Genomic DNA, 25,190 nt, shown 5'->3' on the forward strand with positions numbered 1-25,190 from the left:
CTATTTCCCATTGTTATGAGTATTTGCATATTGCTCTTTTTGAGTCACACAAATCTCTTTAGCAAGTGGTTGTTCTATAGCACCCTTAGATTCCCCTCCTGAAAACACTCTTTCCTTATCTACCACCTGCCAGGCTGTTAATTTTCCAAATGTTTATACTGGGCTTCCCTTTAACTGTAATTTCCACCTATAGGTCACTCTTTTGCTGCTATATCTAACCATAAGTTGTTAAAAGCAGCATACCACTTCCTAAATTCTTTACTGTTCAGAAGTTTCTTCTGCCAGTTTACTTTAGGTCATCACTCCTAAGTTTGGCTTTCTACCAAGCCATAGGCATGGAGGCAATGAGTGATGTCTGCCTCCATTCTCAATGGGATACTTTTTCCATCTGAAACCTAGTTAGCATGGCCTTTAATATCTAGCTTTCTATCAGCACATTGGTTATAACCACTTAACCAATATCTAAGAAGTTCTAAACTTTTCCTTGTGTTGTTGACTTCTTTTAAGTTCTCCAAACTCTTCCAACTTCTGCCCATTACCCAGTTCCAGAGCTCTTTCCACATGTTCATGTATCTTTGTAGTGACACCACACTTTTTAGTACCAATTGTCTAAGTCTATTTTGTATGCTATAAAGGGATAACTGAGTGGGAGTAACTTGTAAAGAAAAGAGGTTTATTTGGCTCATGATTCTGCATATTGTGCAAGAAGCATGGAGTCAGCATCTGCTTCTGATGAGGGCTTCATGCTGCTTCCACTCCTGGAAGAAGACACAGTGGAGCCATCGTGTGCAGAGATCACATAGTGAGAGAAGCAGTAAGATAGAGAGGGCAGGTGCCAGACTCTTTTTAAGAACAAGCTCTTGTGGAAATAAATAGAGAACTTACTCTCTCACCCATTCCCCTGTGCCTCTCAAGAAGGGAATTAATCTATTCATGATAGGGTCTGCCCCCAAGACCCAAACACCTCCAATTAGGTCCCCATCTCCAATATTGGGACCATATTTTAACATGAGATCTGCAGGGACAAACACCCAGATTATAGCACTTAATACATATTAGAAACCCCTGGCAAGATAAAGGCATAAATAATAAAAGTAAATGAGAAATTAGCATTATTGCAAATCTTCTTAGCATTACATAGATAATGAAAGGATATTATAGACGTATTTTATTGAATGATTTAGAAGATTTATAGGAAGTTGCAGATTGCCTCCAAAATGCAAAACGTAATCTGACATGAGTAAAAATAGTGTGTCTATTAAATACATCAAAGCAATATAATTCTAATTAAAAACCTTCTTAACAAAAATCTCCAGGCTCATATGGTGTCACTGGTAAATTTTTAAACACTGAAATAATCTAATTTATTTTACCTAATATCTCCTAGGAAATAAGACAGAAATAAGACAGTTGGAAAAAAACACTTTCCAACTAATTTTAATAAGTTAATATTAACTTGGTCCTAAACTTCATATAAACATTACAAAAATGAGTAATTCATCTCTCTCATATATATAGATACAAAAATCTTAAGCAAAATGTTAACAAATGAAATTCAATACTATTAAAATGGTAATATATTATAAAAATGTACAACTTATTTTAATAATGCAATGTTAAATTAACATTTTAAAAGTCAATCACTTTATCAAATTAATAAAGAAAAATATATCTGTATCTTAATAGAAGTAGAAAAAACATTTGAACATAATTCACTTTTTCAGACTAACAACTCTTACTAATCTAGGACTAGAAAGGAATATCCTATTCTGAAAACAGCATTTACAAAAATCGTATTTAATGTTTAGACATTGAATCATATATGTAATATCAGAAACTATATAGAGATATTAGCTGCTACTAGTTTTATTCAATCTTGTAATGAAGGTCCTAACAAGTACACTTAGGCGGGAAAAAGAAATAAAAGTGTAAGTGAAGGACAAAAAAACTGTAATATTGGTTTGTAGCAAATGACTTGATTATGTTTAATGAAAATTTAAAAAGTTATTTAGATTAACTATTAGAATTAATATCTGGAAGTAACAAGACCACTAGATTGTAGAATGCTACATAAAAGTTAATCATATTTCTACATAATGAGAGAAGCCATTTGGAAAACCAATTTTTAAAATAAAATTAATTTATAATAGAGTCATGAAAGAAATACACAAAAATAACTTTAAGAAAACATATATAAGACTTCTATACCAAAAACTTTATAGCATTTTTGAGATAAATTTAAAAACTCACCAAAATCAAGATTTAACATGCCATAGCCTAATTTTATGATGCAAGTCTTACAAAAATTGATCTAAATATTCAATAAAATACTCATCAAAATTCCACCAACTTGTCAAACATTGAGAAGGTGATTCTAAAATGACTATTCAAATGCAAAGAAAATCTTACAGAACAAATTTAGAATTCTTATGGTTACAGATACGAGATTTATTAAATATAATACTCCAAAAATTAAGGCATTGTGATATACACAAATATATAGATAGACTAGAACAGAAAGGACAGAAACACACATAGAACAGTATTTGATTTATGATAAGAGTGGCACTGAAAAGCAATGTAGATATGCTGGGTTTTTAGTCAAAAAGTGATCCTGAGTTAACTGGATGTATATACAGAATAAAATGAATCTTTACCTCTCCTATACACCTGAAAAAAATCAATTAATGGTAGATTGTGAGAGAATATTTTTACTATTTCAGTAAGCAAAATTTCTTAGATAAAAATGCAAAAGCTCTAAACTTAAAAGATATTTCAAACATTTTGGCAAAATAAAATGGTAACATTTTGCTCATTAATGGCTAGCCACAAAATATAATTTTTTTCTGCAGTATATATGATCAGTAGAGAATTTGTATCCAGTATCTAAAGAGCTAACCCCAAATAGAAACATACATATAATCCGATTAAAATTAGGCAAATAAATGAACAAGCACTTTATAAATGAAGTTATCCAAAAGTCCAATAAGCATATGAGTGCTCAACCTCATAAGTCATCAGGGAAATGCAAATTTAAATAACAATGTTTAAAATGAAAAAGATTGAAAAGTTTAATATTGCCAAAGATGTGGTATGTCCTTGACATCATCCAGTACTCAGGATGTAAATGTTTACGCCCACCCTTTTGGAAACAGTTTCCAATAAGATATCATATGACCTAGCAATTCAATCATAAGGAAATACCCAAAATAAATTCTGACATATATTCACAAAAAAACACAAAAATGTGTTTCTCAAAAGTGAATGCAACATAAATTTGTGGTTTCTGATACATAATCAATGTGAAAATATTGTCAAATAGAATTTACATATTAATTTATTTTGGAAAGTCATGCTGAATTAGAAAAAATTATAAGTATAGCAAATGTGGAAAAGGCTTCAGCTAGGCAACAAATGTCATTAAACATCAGAAAGTGCATATTGGCAACTATAGTTCCCCCTTGCCTAATATTTTTTGTTCCCCCCTCTGAAGTGCTATTAAGCAAGTCTAATCCTAGACCTTTAATAAGGATCACTGACCAGCAGGACAAATGCCAAGAAAACATGCTAATGGCTCTTTAAATACAAGTCTATTTAAGGCACTATTTAACAGATTAGTCAAACTGATTTCTTGGCAGTTCCCACATTATTATGACAAAGACTGTGCCTGTGGAAATAGTCTGTGTTATAACCTTTCAGAGAAACACATCCTTTACCCAGGCCTCAAAGAATTCCCACAAAGATCCAAAGAATGTGAGCTCCCAACTAAAAAATAAATCACAAAACCTTCTGCATGGAGAACTTGGTCTTGCAGAAATTGCTACTGCAGCCACTAGAAAGAGAGGCAGGCAGGCAGACACACACACACACACACACACACACACACACACACACACACACAGAGACAGAGAGAGAGACAGAGAGACAGAGGGAGAGCGGGCGGGGGGAGAGAGAGAGAGAGAAAGAGAGAGAGAGAGAGAGAGAGACAGAGAGAGAGACAGAGAGAGAGAGAAAGACTGCTCCATGGCCAAAAGTTAAGCCTAATTTCAGTGCTTCTGATTCGTGGAGCTAGGGTCACATGGCTATTCCCTAGCTAGGAAAGCCAGAATTTTCAGCGTTTCTGAAGGGAGTTGACCTTTTGCCCCTACCAAGACTTATAAGGTGAAAAATTACCAAACATAAAAAGGGAGTTGAGTTGATGGTGACCAAAATATTGTAAATGTCTAATAAAAATGTTATATTCCTCCTGAATCTGAATTCTACCCCTGGTTTACTGCTTTACCACATACAGAGTACCTGAAGAGTCATTACCAGGCCTTTTAATACAGGATTAAATTGCACTTGTCCATAAAGATCTTAGAATGCTCTGATACACTCCTGTTTTCCTTTCTTGTTTTTCTCCTTGTCTTCTTCCTTCCTTCCTTCCTCCATCCATCTCTTTCTTCCTTCCCTTCTTTCTTTGTGAATTATTCTCTTGTCCATCATTTTTACCCAAACGATTTAAGAATGATGTATAATATATTATAATGATTAGTAACTAAGTAGCCTTGAAAAATTCACTCGGTCTGAATCTTACATATTTGATGGGCTACTGTCTAACTGGTGATAATAAATTTGAAGAAAATAAGCTGATCAAATTTAACACATACAAAACAAAACCAGTCAGGAAAACACTTTTTTTTGTTATAAGGAAATTGTCGTATCTCATAACATTTTGAAAATGTTTTAGATACTGATTTAAAACACTAAAGATGTGCCTATTCAGTTTGGCTACACCTAATAAGCTGTATCTGTATAAGTATGCTTGAAATTTCAAAAGCTGTAAAAGGCGTGACTTAAAACTGTAATTTTGTGTCCATTGAAACTTTGTCAGTTGACCATTCACGTACCGATTTAAATTTAATTAGTATAATTTTGGTCTTGGGGATTTCCCGTGAAATTCAGGCTAATTTGGTTTATTTTGCTTGTTTGTTTTGTTATGTTTTAGTAAATAACGTGAGCTTTCCCAGGCTTGATTTAAAGTGTAAGATTGCCCAAGTTTGTTGACATTCCTGAAGTGAGCTTTGGAACATTTATCTTTTACATTTGTTCTAATGCATAAAAAAATTTTAAAACACCTCTTTACAACTTGCTTTTTTATTCTTTCAAACCACCATGAACACCCAGAGTTTCTACATAATTTCAGTATTAACACAGAAGTAAAATGAATACAAAGTCTGTGAAAAAATCAGAAGCCAGACATGTACTGCTCCAGGACAAAATTTCATTTACATATCAATGTCCAGCTTTTATCTAATGTTTCTAGCCTTCTTTCTGTACCCATTTAGCTACAGGTAATACCAATGTCATAATTTGACAACAGACATTTATATTGAAGGCCTCACTAAAAATATATATATATAAAGAATTATACTCAATGAACATGTGAATTCACTTCTACTGCCATTAACTATATGGAAGTTCATTCAATTATGATAAATGCAAACAAATTCAACCACTGTTTTGTTTTTCTTAAAATTAAGCAGTTTATCTATTTTAACTAGATTTTCATGAGATATTTATTTAAATGACATTTTCAGTCTATTTTGTAATTTTGTTAATACCAGACTTGCCTGTATGGAATGCAAGATTAACAACATTCCTGAAAGCAGAGAAGAAAGTTTCTCATTCATATGTTATTGTTATAAAAGTGCAGATGTTACAAAGTTTCAGAACTTGCAATCCAGCTAATTATTTACCACTTCCTAATTCAATAATTCATTTATTAGTAGTTCTAATAATTGAGACCCACAAATTTCCCTTTAGTCTAAGAAGATGTTACATAATATCATCTGTAAAAATATGATTGTTTTTTTCCTGATTATAACAGACCAGTATTGTGGAACCTCCCATTTTTTTACAACCCTGGGAAAACAGTTAGTATAATTTTTATTTCAATAGAAGAATACAAGTTTCATGAGTTTTCAAGGCTCATCTTTTAATGTTTCAAAACAGCTCTTACTTGCCAAAAAAAATTAAGAAGCCACAATTGAAAAAAAGCATTGCATCAGGATGAAGAGACCATGGTATTCTGCAGCTTCTTTGGCTAAGGATTATTTTCTGATCCAGTTGGAGGCCCCAGAGAGTGAACTATGGTAGACTCATTAAGGAGGATTATAGAAATCCAACTTGGAAAATGGGGTATAGTTTTACCGCCAGCTGGAGATGAAAGATATTCCTAGTTCTTACAGCAATCAAAGTTCAGAAACAGTAAAAACAAACAAAAAATGTAGGACTGGTAGATTATTTTGCTCTGGAAACTAGTAGAGAAAATTTCCTTTTACTGGAGAGACTGCATTGTCTCAATAGTTTTGTAAATGATTTCCCCTAACATTTGTTAATGTATCACTTTAGCCGGGATAAAGCTTGATCCAGCTGAAGTCCATCCATATTTCTACACCTTTGACTTGTTGGTTAGTATAAGACTTCTATCACCAAAAGAAACATATTCAAATTAAAGGCTCTCTTCTCTGCAGTCTTACACCATCTACCCAGGACTTTGTTTTTATGTTTATTATGAAACTTATTTTTTTAAGCTTCCATGTATTGCATGTCAATATTTGCTTTCTTATTTGAATTGTTTGCCACAATATACCTCTCTAGTTTATAAAATCCTTGAATGTGAATACAATGTCCAGTCTTCTTTTATAGTCACACATTGCTTGTATACAGCAAACACTCAGTAGAAGTTTACTAAATGAGTTAAGGTTTATATGTATGGTTGAATAAATGAATGACTGAATCTATTTAAATGTTTAGTTTTTCTACTAAGAGTGATTAAAACAGTTTGATATTAAAGGTAAATATTGATGGATCTACCCTATTAGCATCTGATTACCACTTAAATGTATTTATTCATAATATGTTTAATTTAAATTAAATTATTAACTGATGTGTGCTAGGAGAGTCACTATTTAGAATGCTCACATAAATTACCAAACAAGGTAAATTTAAATGCTATCATAAGATTTAATGAGTTAACCTAGAACACTTAGAAGAGTGGCTGACACACAGTAAGTACTGGACAAGAACTTATAAAATAAAATTGACCGTGGAATGATCTCTAAATGATCACAGAAGAGTTAGTCTGTATAGACTCTTGTGTACATAATTAAAAATGATGAAATAAGGACACATGCATCCTACTTGACATATAGGTTTTCTATCATGCAAAAATAACAAATATTGTAAGATTTTAATTTATCTTCAATAAATGTATATTGAACTGAACTTTTTTTAATAGTGTAAAAATTTCAAATCTAAACGAAAAGCTTCTCCCTTTATCTGAAATTTGATTTCCTCATGGATTTCAGTGGTTGTTCAGTAAATGTTTAAATGGAGTAACAATTAGGTCCTCCACTTACATTCTTGTAAAAGATCACTTACCTTTTGACATCTCTTTAATTTCTAGCCAACTTTATATAACTCTTGACCACTTCACCTTCTAGAATTTCTCCTGTGCCAAAGCGGGTAATTCCTGGCTTTTAATAAGCTGCATAATTTAATTGTCTTATTCCTTACTCATTTGTTATCCTTGTTGCCAGACCCAGTGTGGATACAGTAGAAGAGTTAACCAAGCAGGCTGCCTTTCCTTGAGCAGAGCTTCTCCAGGGCAATTTAAATCACATGGGGGCAGGAAGGAATCAGAACAGGCTGCCCATCAATAGCAAAATTGCATCTAAGGATAACTGCAAAGGATCAGTAAAAAAGAAGCGCTGCAATGTTTAAGAAAAGGTAATTACAGCCCACAGAAAAGAAAAAAATGAGATATATAGAGCAGGACAGATGAAGGAGGAACATGCAAGGAAATGTAAGACAGAAGGGGGAAAAATAATTTACTAGTTTAGTCGTAACCAAACTGACTTTGCTTGAGATGGAATAGGATATTTCAACTAGAATTAAATTCAACGAGGGTTGACACTACTCAAACACACAGTGCTTCTAGGAAATAAAAGACATTTGTTAATAACAAAAAATGTTAGATATCCTCTATGTTGCAGATCTTGAATGTATATACACAAATGAATAAAAAGGAGACTTTAGAAGGCTTGCTTTATAGAGAGGAAGTCACAAATCCAAAAAAAAATTATGCAAATGCAGGACACAGTGAGAAGATACAACAGGAATAATTAAACCATCTCCCAGAAGTTTCATCAATAAGGACTTACCTGGGGAAGAGACACTCAGGATGATATCTAACTATCTTCTTCAGCTCAGTCTCAGCTAGGTCTCATAGCTACCTGGAAAACTTGTGTTCATCTCAAATTATAAGCTTGTTGTATTTCCTACAGCAATTAATAAAAATGCTTCTCACTCATCCTAAGGCTTTAATTTTCTCCTCGCCCCTTTTTCTTTCTAGAACTCTCTCCTCCCACAGTTCTAGGAGATGGAAATCCTCTAGCTTAGGCCCTTCAAGTCTTTTTTAAAATTTGATCACAATGTTTATCTTCCTTTCTTTTTCCTTTTAGCTCCCAGCTTCAGAAACATTTGACTTTCTCCACTTAACACCAAGGTGAAACTTTCTGCATGAGTCTCCCTCTTCTTTTCTACATTTATTAGATCCCGGTTCTAGCAATTGATACACTGTTAATTGTAATAAAATGTTAATCTGTCTTTTGTGGGCTGACTTTCGAGTAAAGTAATCCTTATTAACTGTCTTTCTTTGTCTGCTATCAACTCATTCAGCAAATGACTTGATTTCTGGCATCTACTTCCATCCATCTGATAGATCTATTCTCCAGAGGGTATCAATGATCTGCTAATTATCCATCCCAATATAGATATATGATCTCAGTGTCAGGCCTTTACCTCCAAGTTGCATTTAGTCCTGTGGACTAATTTATTTTAGAATTCACTTCATCTTGGCCTGCACTCTCAATTATTTCTTTTTTCCTATATATTTCTACTCAATATTTGACTCTTTCACTGTCTTAGAAGACCTTCAAGGCAGCAGCAAGCTGTAACTAATTACCTGACTCAGTCTGCAACAGTGCTAGACTGACTATATTTATTTAATGTGATAAATACTTCGTATATACTTGTTTAACATGCAGTAGGCCATGTCCCAACTATATGTATTTGTATTTTTTATTTCATCCCAGATATTACTACCATTATTCAAATGATTTCACATAAACACAGGGTTACTTGATTGGGTATGTGTTAAAATAGTAGCTGTTTTTTTCCCTCTAAAAGGTCAAGATCATTAAGTTCCTTTCTAATGCTCGAGAGAGAGAAATGGAGAAAGAGACATATACTTGGGAGGCATGAAAATGAGGCATGTTTAGGAAGAACAGAGAACAATAACATCTGCATTTTGCAGACAGTGCAAATGGGAAGAAAGAGAAACGCTTCTGGTTTTTATATTTCTTACGTCTCTATAAAAGTTAAAGCCTCTAAGATCACAGAATATGTAACTAAATTCAATGAAGATTTATGTTTAAATACTTTGCAATTGCAGTCAAGAAAACTGAGAATTATATTTAACTGTTAAGCAGTGTGTATAGAGTTTATTCTCTAATGCATGTTTATTCATTTTATTTTTAGAGAAATACAAAATGAAGAATTCTTTTAGATAAGAGCATTAGAACTTTAAGTTTTGGCATTCAATGTGGGTAGAATACATAAGCAATTCCAAATGCTGCTTTATTAAAATTTCTTCCTGTTTGCATCTGTTATGCATTTACAGATCTATTAGGCAATATAGTGTACCATGTAACTATTACTAATTTCTGCTGACACTCTTTACCAATACAGGTGGACATATTACTGTTAAAATATGTCTCTTGATAACTTCACTCTCTATAGCAAATGGCACTAATTTTTTTAAAAAGCTTTTAATTTATTATTATTTGCTAATATATTAATGTATTGAAAAAATAGAGCAATGCACAGTATAACCTCTATTTAGTCCACAATAGGCTGCATATATATATATATATATACATATATATGACGGTGACACCATAAGATTATAATACATTTTCTATGTTTAGGTATAAACATAGACAACTGTACCTTTTCTATGTTTAGATATATTTCAATACACAAATACTTACCATTGTGTAACTGTTGCTTACAGTGTTTAGTACAGTAACATGCTGCACAGGTTCGTAGCCTAGGAACAATAGGCCATGTACCTAGGTGTGTAGTAGGCTATGACATCCAGATTTGTGCAGGGACATTTTTTAATATTCACATAACAATGGAATCAACTAAAGTAAATTGCTCAGAACCTGTCCAGTTGTTCAGGTAGACATCACTGTAGCTGAATGTGGCCACATATTTCCTAGAAAGTGACAAAGCATGAATGAGAAAAGCTCAACTTCACTTCAATTAGTAGATAGCAAATTAAGGAAGAAATGTTGTAGGCTCCGATTAATATTTTTGAGAAGGAATGAAAGATTTCATGGAGGGAGAGTTCAGAAGAGAGAGAACTATGTAGTAAGTGGTGTGTAAGGGCATTGGAAAAAGGGTGACATGACAGTACTATATCACAGCTGGTCACTGAGGTGAAACATCAGAGAAACATGCTCAGCAAGCTCACATGCTAAAAGACGCTTGGTGACATCTTTATCTGGATCAACTAAGAAGAATTTCACTGGACTAGTTCCAGCATATGCCATGTTTTATGTTGATGCTGTGGTTGTTTTTATTGTTTTAGATGTTTTGGTTGTTGCGATATGCCAACAGATTGGTCTCTTCTAGGAGTGAATACTCCTACTTTCTCTGGTTAACATTGGTTACTACTTATACTAAGGATTATGCATGATTTTAAATAATTTTCAGTCTTTTGGTAATGGCAGCTATTATACAAGCAATGTAGAATTTTCTATGATATATAAACATTTATGAAGAGCAGGGCTTCCTTTGGGCCTCTGAAGTATACGACTCATGATGAAAAGACTAAGTTGCAGAGAAAAATGTACCAAAACATACACACAGTAAGATGCAGAATTAAGATTCAAGACAAATACTTTCTAATTGTTATTATTTCTATGATTATATTATTTTTGATTAATTAACCTAATAAATAAGCATAATGTTCCTATTTAGCAATTTTTTTAACTGTTTCAAAACTTTGGCTGAAGCAAGAGGAATACCATAGTATTCTTCATTTAATCTATTCTAGCATTCTGCCAAGGTTGTTTCAGGGTTGAATGAAAGCATCAAAGGTTCAAAATAATAATAGGAAAAGAGGCCACACATCCCAGTTTGGCTGAGACAATGCTTATTTGATCTCTGAAACAGGACATACTTGAGAGTGACAGTGCTCTGCCTTAGACAATAAATTGTGCAATCACCTTAAAAACAGCTAACATTTATTATGTGACAGGCACATTATAATCACTTTACATGTATGATACTAACTTAATTATCACAGCGATCTTTTGAGACACACATCATTATCACACTCATTTCATCAATGGTGAAGCTGTAGACAAAAAAGGTGTGTCACACGCTGAAGGTCATACAGACAGATGGAGACTGGGTACACACCCAGACCAGTGGCTCCAGAAATCCCTGCATTAATTCTATCATTGCTGAAAATCACTCATCATAAACTCTGATTTTATTTCTAAGCTCTCATCCTACTCTTACAAATGATGAACGGTCTTCTGTAGTCTCATAATGAGCCTCCTCTCTCCAATCACATTTGCTGGCTGCTCCGCTTTCAGTAATGACAAGAGCACTCTTTCTTCCAGTCACTTACATTAGAGTCATCTTTGACTTCTCCCTTCTTGCCATATGCAAATTATATCATTTCTTGGTAGAAAGTGATGAAGGTAAAAATTTAATCAGAGGCTATCATCAAAAAATGGAAAATAACAAGTGTTGGCAAAGAGCTGAGACACAGATGCTGGTGGGAATATAACATGTACAGCCCCTTTAGAAAAGAGATTAGCAGTTTTTTGAAAATTTAAAATGTGAAGTTTCCATATGACCTGGGTCTTTGACTCTTAAGGATATACACAAGAGAATTGAAAACGGAAGTCTAAACAAAAATTTGTATGTAAATATTTGTAAAAATAGAAATAACCCAAATCATTATCAACAAATGAATGGATAAACAAAATGTGAAGTATCCATACAAGAAGACATTCATCTATAAAAAGGAATGGATTAATAGTACATTATATTGAAAGAAGCCAGAAACAGAGGCCACATACTGTAGAATTTCATTAATATGAAATATCCAGAGTAGGCAAATCCATAAAGACAAGAAATAGATTAGTGGGTGCCGGGAGCTGGAGTATAGGGAGACTGGAGTGACTGCTGTTGCATGTGAGGTTTCTTTCTCAAGTGATGAAAATATTCTTAATTAGTTAGAAGCAATAGCTGCACAATCTTGTGAATGTACTAAAACCACTAACTGGTACACTTTAAAATGGTAAATCTTATGGCATATGAAAAAATAATCATAGAAAAATACATGACAAATTGAAAGCTTTTTATTATAAATTTGGTAGACTAAAATCACGTTTGTTTAAATTGTTGGGAGAAAGAATCCATTATGTTTTAAAAACTCTTTTTGCTAAGTAATCTAATATTTAAATTAAGCACCACCATCTGTATACTCATTAGTTTTCAGAAATAGTTTTTTTTTTGTAGATTTAATCTCATGCTTATTTTATTAAGAAATAGGATACAAAAAGGTTGTGTAAATACCGTCCACATTGGTCTTAAAGTCATCAGTTCTAAGATAAGACACAGGTTTTTGTTGGACATGTCCATATTTGCTTCTTTAGGTTTATCTTTTTTTTTTCTTGTACAGACTTTTTTATTCTTTTTTTAAATTGCATTTTAGGTTTTGGGGTACATGTGCAGAACATGCAAGATAGTTGCACAGGTACACACATGGCAGTGTGTTCTGCTGCCTTCCTCCTCTTCACCCACAATTTGTCATTCTCCCCAGGCTATGCCTCCCCAGCTCCCCCACCCACTGTCCCGCCCCTATTCCCCCCAATAGACCCAAGTGTGTAGTACTCCCTTAACTGTGTCCATGTGTTCTCATTTTTCAACACCCACGTATGAGTGAGAACATGCGGTATTTCATTTTCTGTTCTTGTGTCAGTTTGCGAAGAATGATGTTCTCCAGATTCATCCATGTCCCTACAAAGGACATGAACTCATCATTTTTGATTGCTGCATAATATTCCATGGTGTATATGTGCCACATTTTCCCAGTCCAGTCTATCGTCGATGGGCATTTGGGTTCGTTCCAGGGCTTTGCTATTGTAAACAGTGCTGCAATGAACATTCGTGTGCATGTGTCCTTATAGTAGAACGATTTATAGTCCTTTGGATATATACCCAGTAATGGGATTGCTGGGTCAATTGGAATTTCTATTTCTAAGGCCTTGAGGAATCACCACACTGTCTTCCACAACGGCTGAACTAATTTACCCTTCCATCAACAGTGTAAAAGTGTTCCTTTTTCTCCACATCCTCTCCAGCATCTGTTGTCTCCAGATTTTTTAATGATCGCCATTCTAACTGGTGTTAGATGGTATCTCAATGTAGTTTTGAGTTGCATCTCTCTAATGACCAGTGATAATGAGCATTTTCTCATGTGTTTGTTGGCCTCATGTATGTCTTCTTTTGTAAAGTGTCTGTTCATATCCTTTGCGCATTTTTGAATGGACTTGTTTGTTTTTTTCCTGTAAATCTGTTTGAGTTCTTTGTAAATTCTGGATATCAGCCCTTTGCCAGATGGGTAAACTGCAAAAATTTTTTCCCATTCTGTTGGTTGCCTATTCACTCTAGTTACTGTTTCTTTTGCTGTGCAGAAGCTGTGGAGTTTCATTAGGTCCCATTTGTCTATTTTGGCTTTTGTTGCCAATGCTTTTGGTGTTTTGTTCATGAAGTCCTTGCCTACTCCTATGTCCTGAATGGTTTTGCCTAGATTTTCTTCTAGGGTTTTTATGGTGCCAGGTCTTTTGTTTAAGTCTTTAATCCATCTGGAGTTAATTTTAGTGTAAGGTGTCAGGAAGGGGTCCAGTTTCTGCTTTCTGCACATGGCTAGCCAGTTTTCCCAACACCGTTTATTAAACAGGGAATCCTTTCCCCATTGCTTGTTTTTGTCAGGTTTATCAAAGATTGTATGGTGGTAGATATGTTGTGTTGCCTCTGATGCCGCTGTTCTGTTCCATTGGTCTATATCTCTGTTTTGGTACTAGTACCATGCTGTTTTGATTACTGTAGCCTTGTAGTATAGTTTGAAGTCCAGTAGTGTGATGGCTCCCGCTGTGTTCTTTTTGCTTAGAATTGACTTGGCTGTGTGGGCTCTCTTTTGGTTCCATATGAGTTCATGGTGGTTTTTCCATTTCTGTGAAGAAAGTCAATGGTAGCTTGATGGGGATAGCATTGATTCTGTAAATTCCTTTGGGCAGTATAGCCATTTTCACAATATTGATTCTTCCTAACCATGAACATGGAATAGTTCTCCATCTGTTTGTGTCCTCTCTTATTTCATTGAGCAGTGGTTTTAGTTTCCCTTGAAGAGGTCCCTTACATTCCTTGTAAGTTGTATTCCTAGGTATTTTATTCTTTTTGTAGCAATTGTGAATGGCCGTTCATTCTTGATTTGGCTCTTTTTAAGTCTGTTATTGGTGTATAGGAATTCTTGTGATTTTTGCACATTGATTTTTTATCCTGAGACTTTGCTGAAGTTGCTTATCAGTTTCAGGAGATTTTGGGCTGAGACGATGGGGTCTTCTAGGTATACTATCATGTCATCTGTAAATAGAGACAATTTGGCTTTCACCTTTTCTATTTGAATACCCTTTATTTCTTTTTCTTGCCTGATTGCGCTGGCTAGAACTTCCAGTACTATATTGAATAGGAGTAGTGAAAGAGCGCATCATTGTCTAGTGCTGGATTTCAAAGGGAATGCTTCCAGTTTTTGCCCATTCAGAATGATATTGGCTGTTGATTTCTCATAAATAGATTTTATTACTTTGAGATATGTTCCGTCAATACCGAGTTTATTAAGGGTTTTTTAGCATAAAAGGCTGTTGAGTTCTGTCAAACGCCTTCTCTGTATCAATTGAGATAATCATGTGGCTTTTGTTTTTGGTTCTGTTTATGTGGTGAATTACATTTATAGACTTGCATATGTTGAACCAGCCTTGCATCCCCAGGATGAATCCTACTTGATCAGGGTGGATAACTTTTTGATGTGCTGTTGCAATCGGTTTGTCAGTATTTTATTGAAGATTTTTGCGTCTATGTTCATCATGGATATTGGCCTGAAGTTTTCTTTTTTTGTTGAGTCTCTGTCGGGTTTTGGTATCAGGATGCTGTTGGTCTCATAAAATGATTTGGGAAGGATTCCCTATTTTTGGGTTATTTGGAATAGTTTCAGAAGGAATGGTACCAGCTCCTCTTTGTGTGTCTGGTAGAATTCGGCTGTGAACACATCTGGACCTGGGCTTTTTTTGAGTGGTAGGCTCTTAATTGCTGCCTCGACTTCAGACCTTGTTATTGGTCTATTCATAGTTTTGTTTTCCTCCTGGTTTAGGCTTGGGAGGACACAGATGTCCAGGAATTTATCTGTTTTTTCCAGATTTACTAGTTTATGTGCATGGAGTTGTTTGTAATATTCTCTGATGATGGTTTGAATTTCTATGGAATCTGTGGTGATTTCCCCTTTATTGTTTTTTATTGCATCTATTTGGTTGTTCTCTCTTTTCTTTTTTATCAGTCCAGCTAGTGGTCTGTCTCTTTTGTTGATCTTTTCAAAAAAACAGCTCTTGGATTTATTGATTTTCTGAAGGGTTTTTCGTGTTTCTATCTCCTTCCGTTCCACTCTGATCTTAGTTATTTCTTGTCTTCTGCTAGGTTTTCAGTTTTTTTGATCTTGCTCCTCTACCTCTTTCAATTTTGATGGTAGGGTGTCAATTTTGGATCTCTCCACTTTTCTCATATGGGCACTTATTGCTATATTTTCCTCTAGAGACTGCTTTAAATGTGTCGCAGAGATTTTGGTATGTTGTGTCTTCGTTCTTGTTGGTTTCAAAGAACTTCTTTATTTCTGCCTTCATTTCATTCTTTATCCAATCAACATTCAAGAGCCAGTTGTTCAGTTTCCATGAAGCGGTGCAGTTCTGAGTTAGTTTCTGAATTCTGAGTTCTAGTTTGATTGCACTATGGTCTGAGAGACTGTTTGTTATTATGTCGATTGTTTTCCATTTGCTGAGGAGTGCTTTACTTCCAATTATGTGGTCAGTTTTAGAGTAGGTGTGATGTGGTGCTGAGAAGAATGTATATTCTGTGGATTTGGGGTGGAGAGTTCTGTAAATGTCTATCAGGTTGCTTGTTCCAGGTCTGAGTTCAAGCCCTGGATATCCTTGTTAAATTTCTGTCTGGTTGATCTGTCTAATATTGACAGTGGAGTGTTAAAGTCTCCCACTATTATTGTGTGGGAGTCTAAGTCTTTTTGTAAGTCATTAAAAACTTGCCTTATAGATCTGGGTGCTCCTGTATTGGGTCCATATATATTTAGGATTGTTAGCTCTTCTTGTTGTATCGATCTTTTAACCATTATGTAATGACGTTCTTTGTCTCTTTTGATCTTTGTTGCTTTAAAGTCTATTTTATCAGAGACAAGAATTGCAACTCCTGCTTTTTGTTGCTCTCCATTTGCTGGGTAAATCTTCCTCCATCCCTTTATTTTGAGCCTTTGTGTATCCTTTCATGTGAGATGGGTTTCCTGGATACAGCACACTGATGGGTTTTGTTTTTTTATCCAATTTTCCAGTCTGTGTCTTTTGATTGGTGCATTTAGGGATGATATTGTTATGTGTGAATTTGATCCTGCGATTTCGATGCTAGCTGGATGTTTTGCCTATTAGTTGATGCAGATTTTTTATTTTGTTGATGCTTTTTAGCATTTGGTATGTTTCTGGAATGGCTGGTGCTGGTTTTTCCTTTTTATGTGTAGTGCCTCTTTCAGGAGCTCTTGTAAAGCAGTCCTGGTGGTGACAAAATCTTTGAGTACTTGCTTGTTTGCAAAGGATTTTATTTTTCCTTCACTTATGAAGCTCAGTTTGGCTGGATATGAAATTCTGAATTGAAAGATTTTTCTTTAAGGATGTTGAATATCGGCCCCCACTCTCTTCTGGCTTGTAGCGTTTCTGCTGAGAGATCTGCTGTGAGTCTGATGGGCTTCCCTTTGTGGGTGACCCGACCTTTCTCTCCTGCTGCCCTTAGTATTTTCTCCTTCATTTCAATCCTGGTGAATCTGACGATTATGTGCCTTGGGGTTGCTCTTCTTGCGGAATATCATCGAGGTGTTCTCTGTATTTCCTGGACTTAAATATTGGCCTGCATTGCTAGGTTGGGGAAATTTTCCTGAACAATATTCTGAAGAGTATTTTCCAGCTTGGATTCATTCTCTTCATCGCATTCTGGTACACCTACCAAATGTAGGTTAGGTCTCTTCACATAGTCCCACATTTCTTGGAGACTTTGTTCATTTTTTTTTTTTTTTTTTGTGTTTTTTTCTCTAATTTTGGTTTCTCGTTTTATTTCATTGAGTTGATCTGCGACTTCTGATATCCTTTCTTCTGCTTGGTCAATTTGGCTGTTGAAACTTGTGCATGCTTTGGGAAGTTTTCATGTTGTGTTTTTCAGCTCCTTAAATTCATTTATATTCCTCTCTAAGTTGTCCATTCTTGTTATCATTTCCTCAAACTTTTTTCAAATATTTTTTCAAAGTTCTTAGTTTCTTAACATTGATTTAGAACATGTTCTTTTAGCTCACAGAAGTTTCTCATTGCCCACCTTCTGAAGTCTGATTCTGTCATTTCATCACATTCATTCTCCATCCAGCTTTGTTCCCTTGCTGGTGAGGAGTTTTGGTCCTTTGTAGGAGGCAAGGTGTTTTGGTTTCGGGTGTTTTCCTTTTTTTTTTGCACTGGTTTCTTCCCATCTTTGTGGGTTTATCCACCTGTCGTCTGAGTAGTTGCTGACTTTTCAATTGGGTCTCTGAGTGGGAGCTCAGATTGGTGATGATGAAGTACTTCTGTTACTTAGTTTTCCTTCTAACAGTCTAGCCCCTCTGCTGTAGGACTGTTGAGGTCCACTCCAGGTCCTGCTTGTCTGGGGTATACCTGTAGCAGCTGCGGAACAGTGAGGGTTGCTAAGAGTTTCTTCTTCTGCTATCTTTGTACCAGAATGATGCCCACCAAACGTCCTTTTTGAGGTGACTCTTTGGATATACAGGGGTCAGGGAGCTGCTTCAGGAGGTGGTCTGTACTTTACAGGAGCTCAAGTGCTGAGCTGTGAGCTCCATTGATTATTCATGGCTGTTAGGCCTATACGTTTATGGCTGCTGCAGCATAACTCATAAAACCCCTTTTTTTCCTCAGATGCTCTGTCTCGGGGAGTTAGGGCTTTCTTTATGAGTATCCATTGCACCTTCCTGCCCAGCTAGGAGGCAGTCTAGTCACTATTTTCTTGCTGAGGCTTCGCCCTGCTGCCATGCAGTCCGCCTTGTTGCTGTGGGCTCTGCCCTGCTGCCGTGGGCTCTGCCCTGCTGCTGTGGGGTTTGCCTTGTTGCCATGGGCTCTGCCCTGCTGTCACGCACTCTGCCCTGTTGGCGGAGTCTCTCTGTTATGGCAGGTTGCCTCGGCAATGGCAGGCTGCGTCAGCAATGGGAGTGTACCTCAGTAGTGGCGGACGCCCCTCCCCCACCAAGCTGCACTGTCCTGGGTTCTGCTGTGCCAGCAGTGAAACTCTCAACCCTGAGCATTTCAAATCACCATTTTGTTTGTCCGTGTGGGGCTGGGACCCGCCGAGCCTGATCACCTGGCTCCTTGCCTCAGAGCCCTCTTTTTTTTTTTTTAAGTTGAACAGTTGACTCTCTCCCAGGTGTTTCAGTTGGCTGCTGATAGGGCACCGGGATCTGTGTGATTTCCTGTGCAGTGACCCACTGAGCCAGCTCAAACCTCTGTTCCCGGGAATCTCCTGGTCTGGCTCACTGTCCAAGTCCCATTTAATTAGATGGATATGCTAATCTGCCCTCCCAAATCTCAGATTGCCAGTTTAACAGGGCACCCAGACCAGTGCGTTCTGTGCAGAGTGCCGCTGCGCTGTGGTGCCAGCCAAAAAGGCTGCGCAAGCCGATACAGCTGCGCTGGTTTCCCGTGTCTCTCCTACACCTGGGAATTTCCCCATTCTGTAGGCAACAAAGATCCGTCTGGAAATGCGGATTGAACTCACCCTCTGTGTCTTCACTTAGAGCTGCAATTCTGATTTGCTCCTACTGCACCATCTTGGCAGTCCCCCCAGTCCAGAAATAGTTTTATAAATCGTGTCGAGTTAATCCACTGGTAATTGCCATTAATGTAAAAAAGTCATTAAAGTGGATTAATAAAAATCTCATAAACATTATGTAAAAGTTGACATACAGTGTGTAGTAAAGAAATAGTTAAATTGAATCATTTATTTCTTAATTAATTAACAGTTTGCAAGCAGTAAATATATACAAGATAAAATCTTTTTATATTAAAATTATATTAAATCTAGAGAAAACTCACATAGTCCCTAACATTGTTGCTATTTTCTCATTTTACTTGGAGTAGGAGAATAAAATTATCTTATGAAATTATGTTGATCTCTACAATGACCTTAGAATACTATAGTTTTTGTTTTTTGAGACATGCCAAAATTTCTAAGGAAATAGAAGTACAAACCTGATGTTGAATAATCATTAAAAAACATTAATTAGCTAATAAAAACTAAAGGTCCACTTGATTTAGAATGGAGCCTTTAAAGTTTTTTAGTGTCTGTTGTTTCGTTATTTGTTTAAATCATTACCAAATTTAGTATGATGCAAAATATAGCTTTAATGGGTGGGAATTTAAAGTGGACATTTTACGTTCAACACAAAGCCTTAAGTACAATCTAAAGAACAGTATTACATGATGTGACCTTGCTTTATTTTTTACATGGTTATGGAAGAGGGTAGAGAGAAGTTCTTAGGCCTAACAGCAAGCTCTTATGGTCACAGAAGCATCCTGCCAAGTCCATGGTATAGGCATAGACAAATGCTCATCAGAGCAGAAAGCTTTAATTTGGATTTACATGTAGTACTTATATTTCTCTCAGCCAAGGTAAGAAAAAAATGTTCAGTCCAACACTGTGTGCTCAGGTTAAGCTGGCTCTGTCACTCTGTTTCCCATATTTGTGGTCTATCATCTTCATAGTTGCAGCTGGGCCTACTACTTTTAGCTAATAATAGGTGTCAGGCCATCTAAATGTTACTATTTGCAATGGAATCAGCTCCTGCTAGCTCAGGGAATTATTTTTAAACAATTTCCCTTTAAACAAGCTGTGATGAGGCTTTAGTGCCAACTAACATTAAAGGTATAAACCCTTGAGACATCTGTACCCCAGTTCTCCTTAGATTCACAAAATGAAACACTGAATACTGTGCAAATCTTGAGAAGGAGATTTCAGTGTGTCTCTGTCATCCCACAGGGAAGGCCAGGAAAATTCAAAGATGCCAAGATACAATATTGATTTGAAACTAATATCATATTCTACCTAGTAGAATAGATAAAAAGAGAACTGGGCTTGAAGTTTAAAAAAAACGGATTGTTTTTCAGTCTCAATCATGCTATTTACAATTAGGTAACTTTGTGATCTCTTCTCTAAGCCTCTGTTCCCTCATATAAAATAGGAACGATAATATATACTTTGATTTGAATAGTAAATGTAGGGGGTTAAAATAATTTTTAAAATTCTATCTAAATATTAGTGTATTATTATCCTTTGATCTTGTCTTCCTGTCTTAAATCAACCAGCCTCATTTTCCTTTCTTTGGCCTCCCCCTTTCTTATTACAGTAACTATGTAAGTGTAGATTTTGGTCTTGGTTTCTTTTTCAAAAGTTATCTTTTAATGGTTTTAAAATGAGTATCTTCATTGCAAGTTGGCTCTGTATGTAAATCATTGATATATGAATTAAAGTAATACCACCCATAGAATGATGATAATTTACAGGTACCAATTTTTAAATTGTCCCGTGGCATGAAGTTATTCTAGTTTGCTTGACAAAATAATTAATTATAAACTCATTGGATTATTTTTGTTATTTCTTTTTTTGGTTTATTTACTATACTATTTATTTGTATTCTAATCTTTTTTTATTATTGTATTTTAAGTTCAGGGGTACATGTGCAGATCATGCAGGATTGTTTCATAGGTATACACATGCCATGGTAGTTTGCTGCATCCATCCCACCGTCACCTACATTAGGTATTTCTCCTAAAGTTATCCTACCCCAATCCCCCCACCCCCTGCTATTCCTCCCCTATCCCCTCACCCCCCAACAGGCCCCAGTGTGTGATGTTCCCCTCCCTATGTCCATGTGTTCTCATTGTTCAACGTCCAATTATGAGTGAGAACATGTGGTGTTTGGTTTTCTGCTCTTGTGTCAGTTTGCTGAGAATGATGGTTTTCAGCTTCATCCATGTCCCTGAAAAGGAAATGAACTCATCCTTTTTTATGGCTGCCACCCTATAGTGTATATGTGCCACATTTTCTTTATCCAGTTTATCACTGATGGGCATTTGGGTTGGTTCCAAATCTTTGCTATTGTAAACAGTGCTGCAATGAACATACCTGTGCATGTCTTTATAACATACTGATTTATAATTCTTTGGGTACATACCCCACAATGGGATTGCTAGGTCAAATGATATTTCTATTTCTAGATCCTTGAGGAAATGCCACAGTGTCTTTCACAATGGTCAAATTAATTTACACTTTCAACAACAGTGTAAAAGTGTTCCTATTTTTCCACATTCTCTCCAGCATCTGTTTTCTCCAGATTTTTTAATGATTGTCATTCTAAATGGCATGAGATGGTACCTCAAGATGGTTTTGATTTGCATTTCTCTAACGACCAGTAATGATGAGCTTTTTATTATATGTTTGTTGGCTGCATAAATGTCCTGATTTGAAAATTGTCTGTTTATATTCTTTGCTCACATTTTGATGGGGTTGTTTGTTTTTTTCTTATAAATTTGTTTAAGTTCTTTGCAACAAGAAGGGCTTACTGTCCTAAATATTTATATACCCAATAGAGGAGCACCCAGATATGGAAAGAAAATTCTTAATGACCTACAAGGAGACATCAACTACCACAAAATAATAGTGCGAGACTTAAACACTCCACTGTCAATATTAGACAGATCAACGAGACAGAAAATTAACAAGAATATCCAGGACTTGAACTCAGATCTGGACCAATCAGACCTAATTCACATCTACAGAACTCTCTCCCCAAATCCACAGAATACACATTCTTCTCAGCACCACATCACACCTACTCTAAAACTGACCACTTAATTGGAAGTAAATAAATTCTCAGCAAATGCAAAAGAACAGAAATCATAACAAACCATCTCTGAGACCACAGTGCAATCAAATTAGAAGTCAGGATTAAGAAACTCACTAGAAACCACACAACTACATGGAAACTGAACAACTGCTCCTGAATGACTTCTGGATAAACAATGAAATGAAGGCAGAAATAAAGATGTTCTTTGAAACCAATGAGAACAAAGACACGATGTACCAGAATCTCTGGGACACATTTAAATCAGTGTCCAGAGGGAAATTTACAGCACCAAATGCACACATGAGAAGTGAGGAAAGATCTAAAATCAACACCCTAGGGTCACAATTAAAAGAACTAGAGGAGCAAGATCAAACAAATTCAAAAGCTATCAGAAGACAAGAAATAACTAAGATCAGAGCAGAACCAAAGGAGATAGAGACACAAAATACTCTTCAAAAAATCAATAAATCCAAGAACTGGTTTTTGAAAAGATCAACAAAAACATCACTAGCCAGATTAATAAAGAAAAGGGAGAAGAATCAAATAAATGCAATAAAAAATGATAAAGGGGATATCACCACCTATTCCACAGAAATGCAAACTACGATCAGAGACTACCACAAACACCTCTATGCACATAAACCAGTAAATTTAGAAGAAATGGATAAATTTCTGGACACTTACACCCTCCTAAGTCTAAACCAGGAAGAAGTTGAATTCCTGAATAGACTAATAACAAGATCTGAAGTTGAGGCAGCAATTAACAGCCTACCAACAAAAAAAGTCCAGGACCAGATGGGTTCACAGCTGAATTCTACCAGAAGTACAAAGAGGAGCTGGTACCATTCTTTCTGAAACTATTCCAAACAATACAAAAAGAAGGAATCCTCCCTAACTCATTTTATGAGATCAACATCATGCTGATACCAAAACCTGGTAGAGACACAACTAAAAAAGGAAATTTCAGGCCAATATCCAAGATGAAAATTGATGTAAAAATCTTCAATAAAATACTGGCAAACTGAATTCAACAGCACATCAAAAAGCTTATCTATCATGACCAAGTAGGCTTCATCCCAGGGATGCAAGGCTGGTTCAACATACACAAATCTATAAATGTAATTCACCACATGGAACCAAAGAAAAAAACCACATGATTATCTCAATAGATGCAAAGAAGGCCTTCCACAAAACTCAATAGGATTTATGCTAAAAACTCTGAATAAACTGTGTATCGCTGGGACATATCTCAAAATAATAAAAATTATTTATGACAAACCCACAGCCAATATCATACTGAATGAATGGGGAAAAACTGGAAGTATTTCCTTTGAATTCTGGCACAAGACAACGGTGACTTCTCAGCACTACTCTTCAACATAGTATTGGAAGTTCTAGCCAGCGCAATCGGGCAAGAAAAGAAATAAAGAGTATTCAATTAGGAAAACAGGAAGTCAAATTGTCTTTATTTGCAGATGACATGACTGTATATTTAGAAGACCCCATCATCTCAGCCCTAAATATCCTTAAGCTGATAAGCAACTTCAGCAAAATAAATGTGCAAAATTGCACATTGCATTCCTATACAGCAAAAACAGACAAACAGCCAAATCATGAGCAAACTCCCATTCACAATTGCTACAAAAAAAATAAAATACCTAGATATACGACTAACAAGGGATGTGAAGGACCTCTTCAAGGAGAATTGCAAACCACAGCTCAAGGAAATAAGAGAGGACACAAACAGATGGAGAAATATTCCATGATCATGGTTAGAAAGAATCAATATTATGAAAATGGCCATATGCTATCTCCATCAAGCTACCATTGACCTTCTTCACAGAACTGGAAAAAACCACCTTAAACTTCATATGGAACCAAAAAAGAGTCTACATAGCCAAGACAATCCTAAGCAAAGAAAACAAAGCTGGAGACATAACACTACCTGAGTTCATACTATGCTACAAGGCTACAGTAATCAAAATGGTACTGGTACCAAAACAGAGATATACACCAATGGAACAGAACAGGGGCCTTGGAGGCAATGCCACACATGTACAACCATCTGATCTTTGACAAACCTGACAAAAACAAGTAATGGGGAAAGGATTCCCTATTTAATAAATGGTGTTGGGAAAATTGGCTAGTCATATGCAGAAAGCTGAAACTGGACCCCTTTTTTACACCTAACACAAAAATTAACTCAAGATGGATTAAAGATTTAAACATAAGTCCTAACACCATAAAAATCCTAGAAGAAAACCTAGGCAATACCGTTCAGGACATAGGTATAGGCAAGGACTTCATGACTAAAACACCAAAAGCAATGGCAACAAAAGCCAAAACAGACAAACGGGATCTAATTAAATTTAAAAGCTTCTGCACAGCAAAAGAAACTATCATTAGAGTGAACTGCTACCAACATAATGGGAAAAAAATTTTGCAACCTACCCATCTTACAAAGAGCTAATATCCAGGATCTACAAAGTTAAACAAATATTTTTGTTATTTCTAAAACCAGCCATGTGTCTTTTACTAAGCAAGTTTAAACAAAATTTATTGAATAAATACAGATCATTTTCATACTTAACTTGTTCAAATATTTAAAGCATTGTATAGAAAAGCATGATATTTAATTTTATAAAAATATATATTATATTCAATACATTAAATATTTTAACTGTAATGATCCAGTGAGAGAAAAAAATAACCTGTTGAATCAATAAACAAATTACAATGAATTTACAAGTGTCAAAGTGAGATGCTTTAGGGATAACTCAACATGAGAAATACATTT

At 35.6% G+C, this 25,190-nt stretch overlaps 1 long non-coding RNA gene across 1 annotated transcript in view; it reads right to left on the reverse strand.

Annotated features, from left to right (window-relative positions):
- Positions 1-25,190, reverse strand: part of LOC118143061 (uncharacterized) — a 49,830-nt gene that overhangs the window by 15,521 nt on the left and 9,119 nt on the right. The window lies entirely within an intron of this gene.

The sequence above is a fragment of the Callithrix jacchus genome, chromosome 7, assembly GCF_049354715.1.
Source record: "Callithrix jacchus isolate 240 chromosome 7, calJac240_pri, whole genome shotgun sequence".
Classification (NCBI taxonomy): domain Eukaryota; kingdom Metazoa; phylum Chordata; class Mammalia; order Primates; family Cebidae; genus Callithrix; species Callithrix jacchus.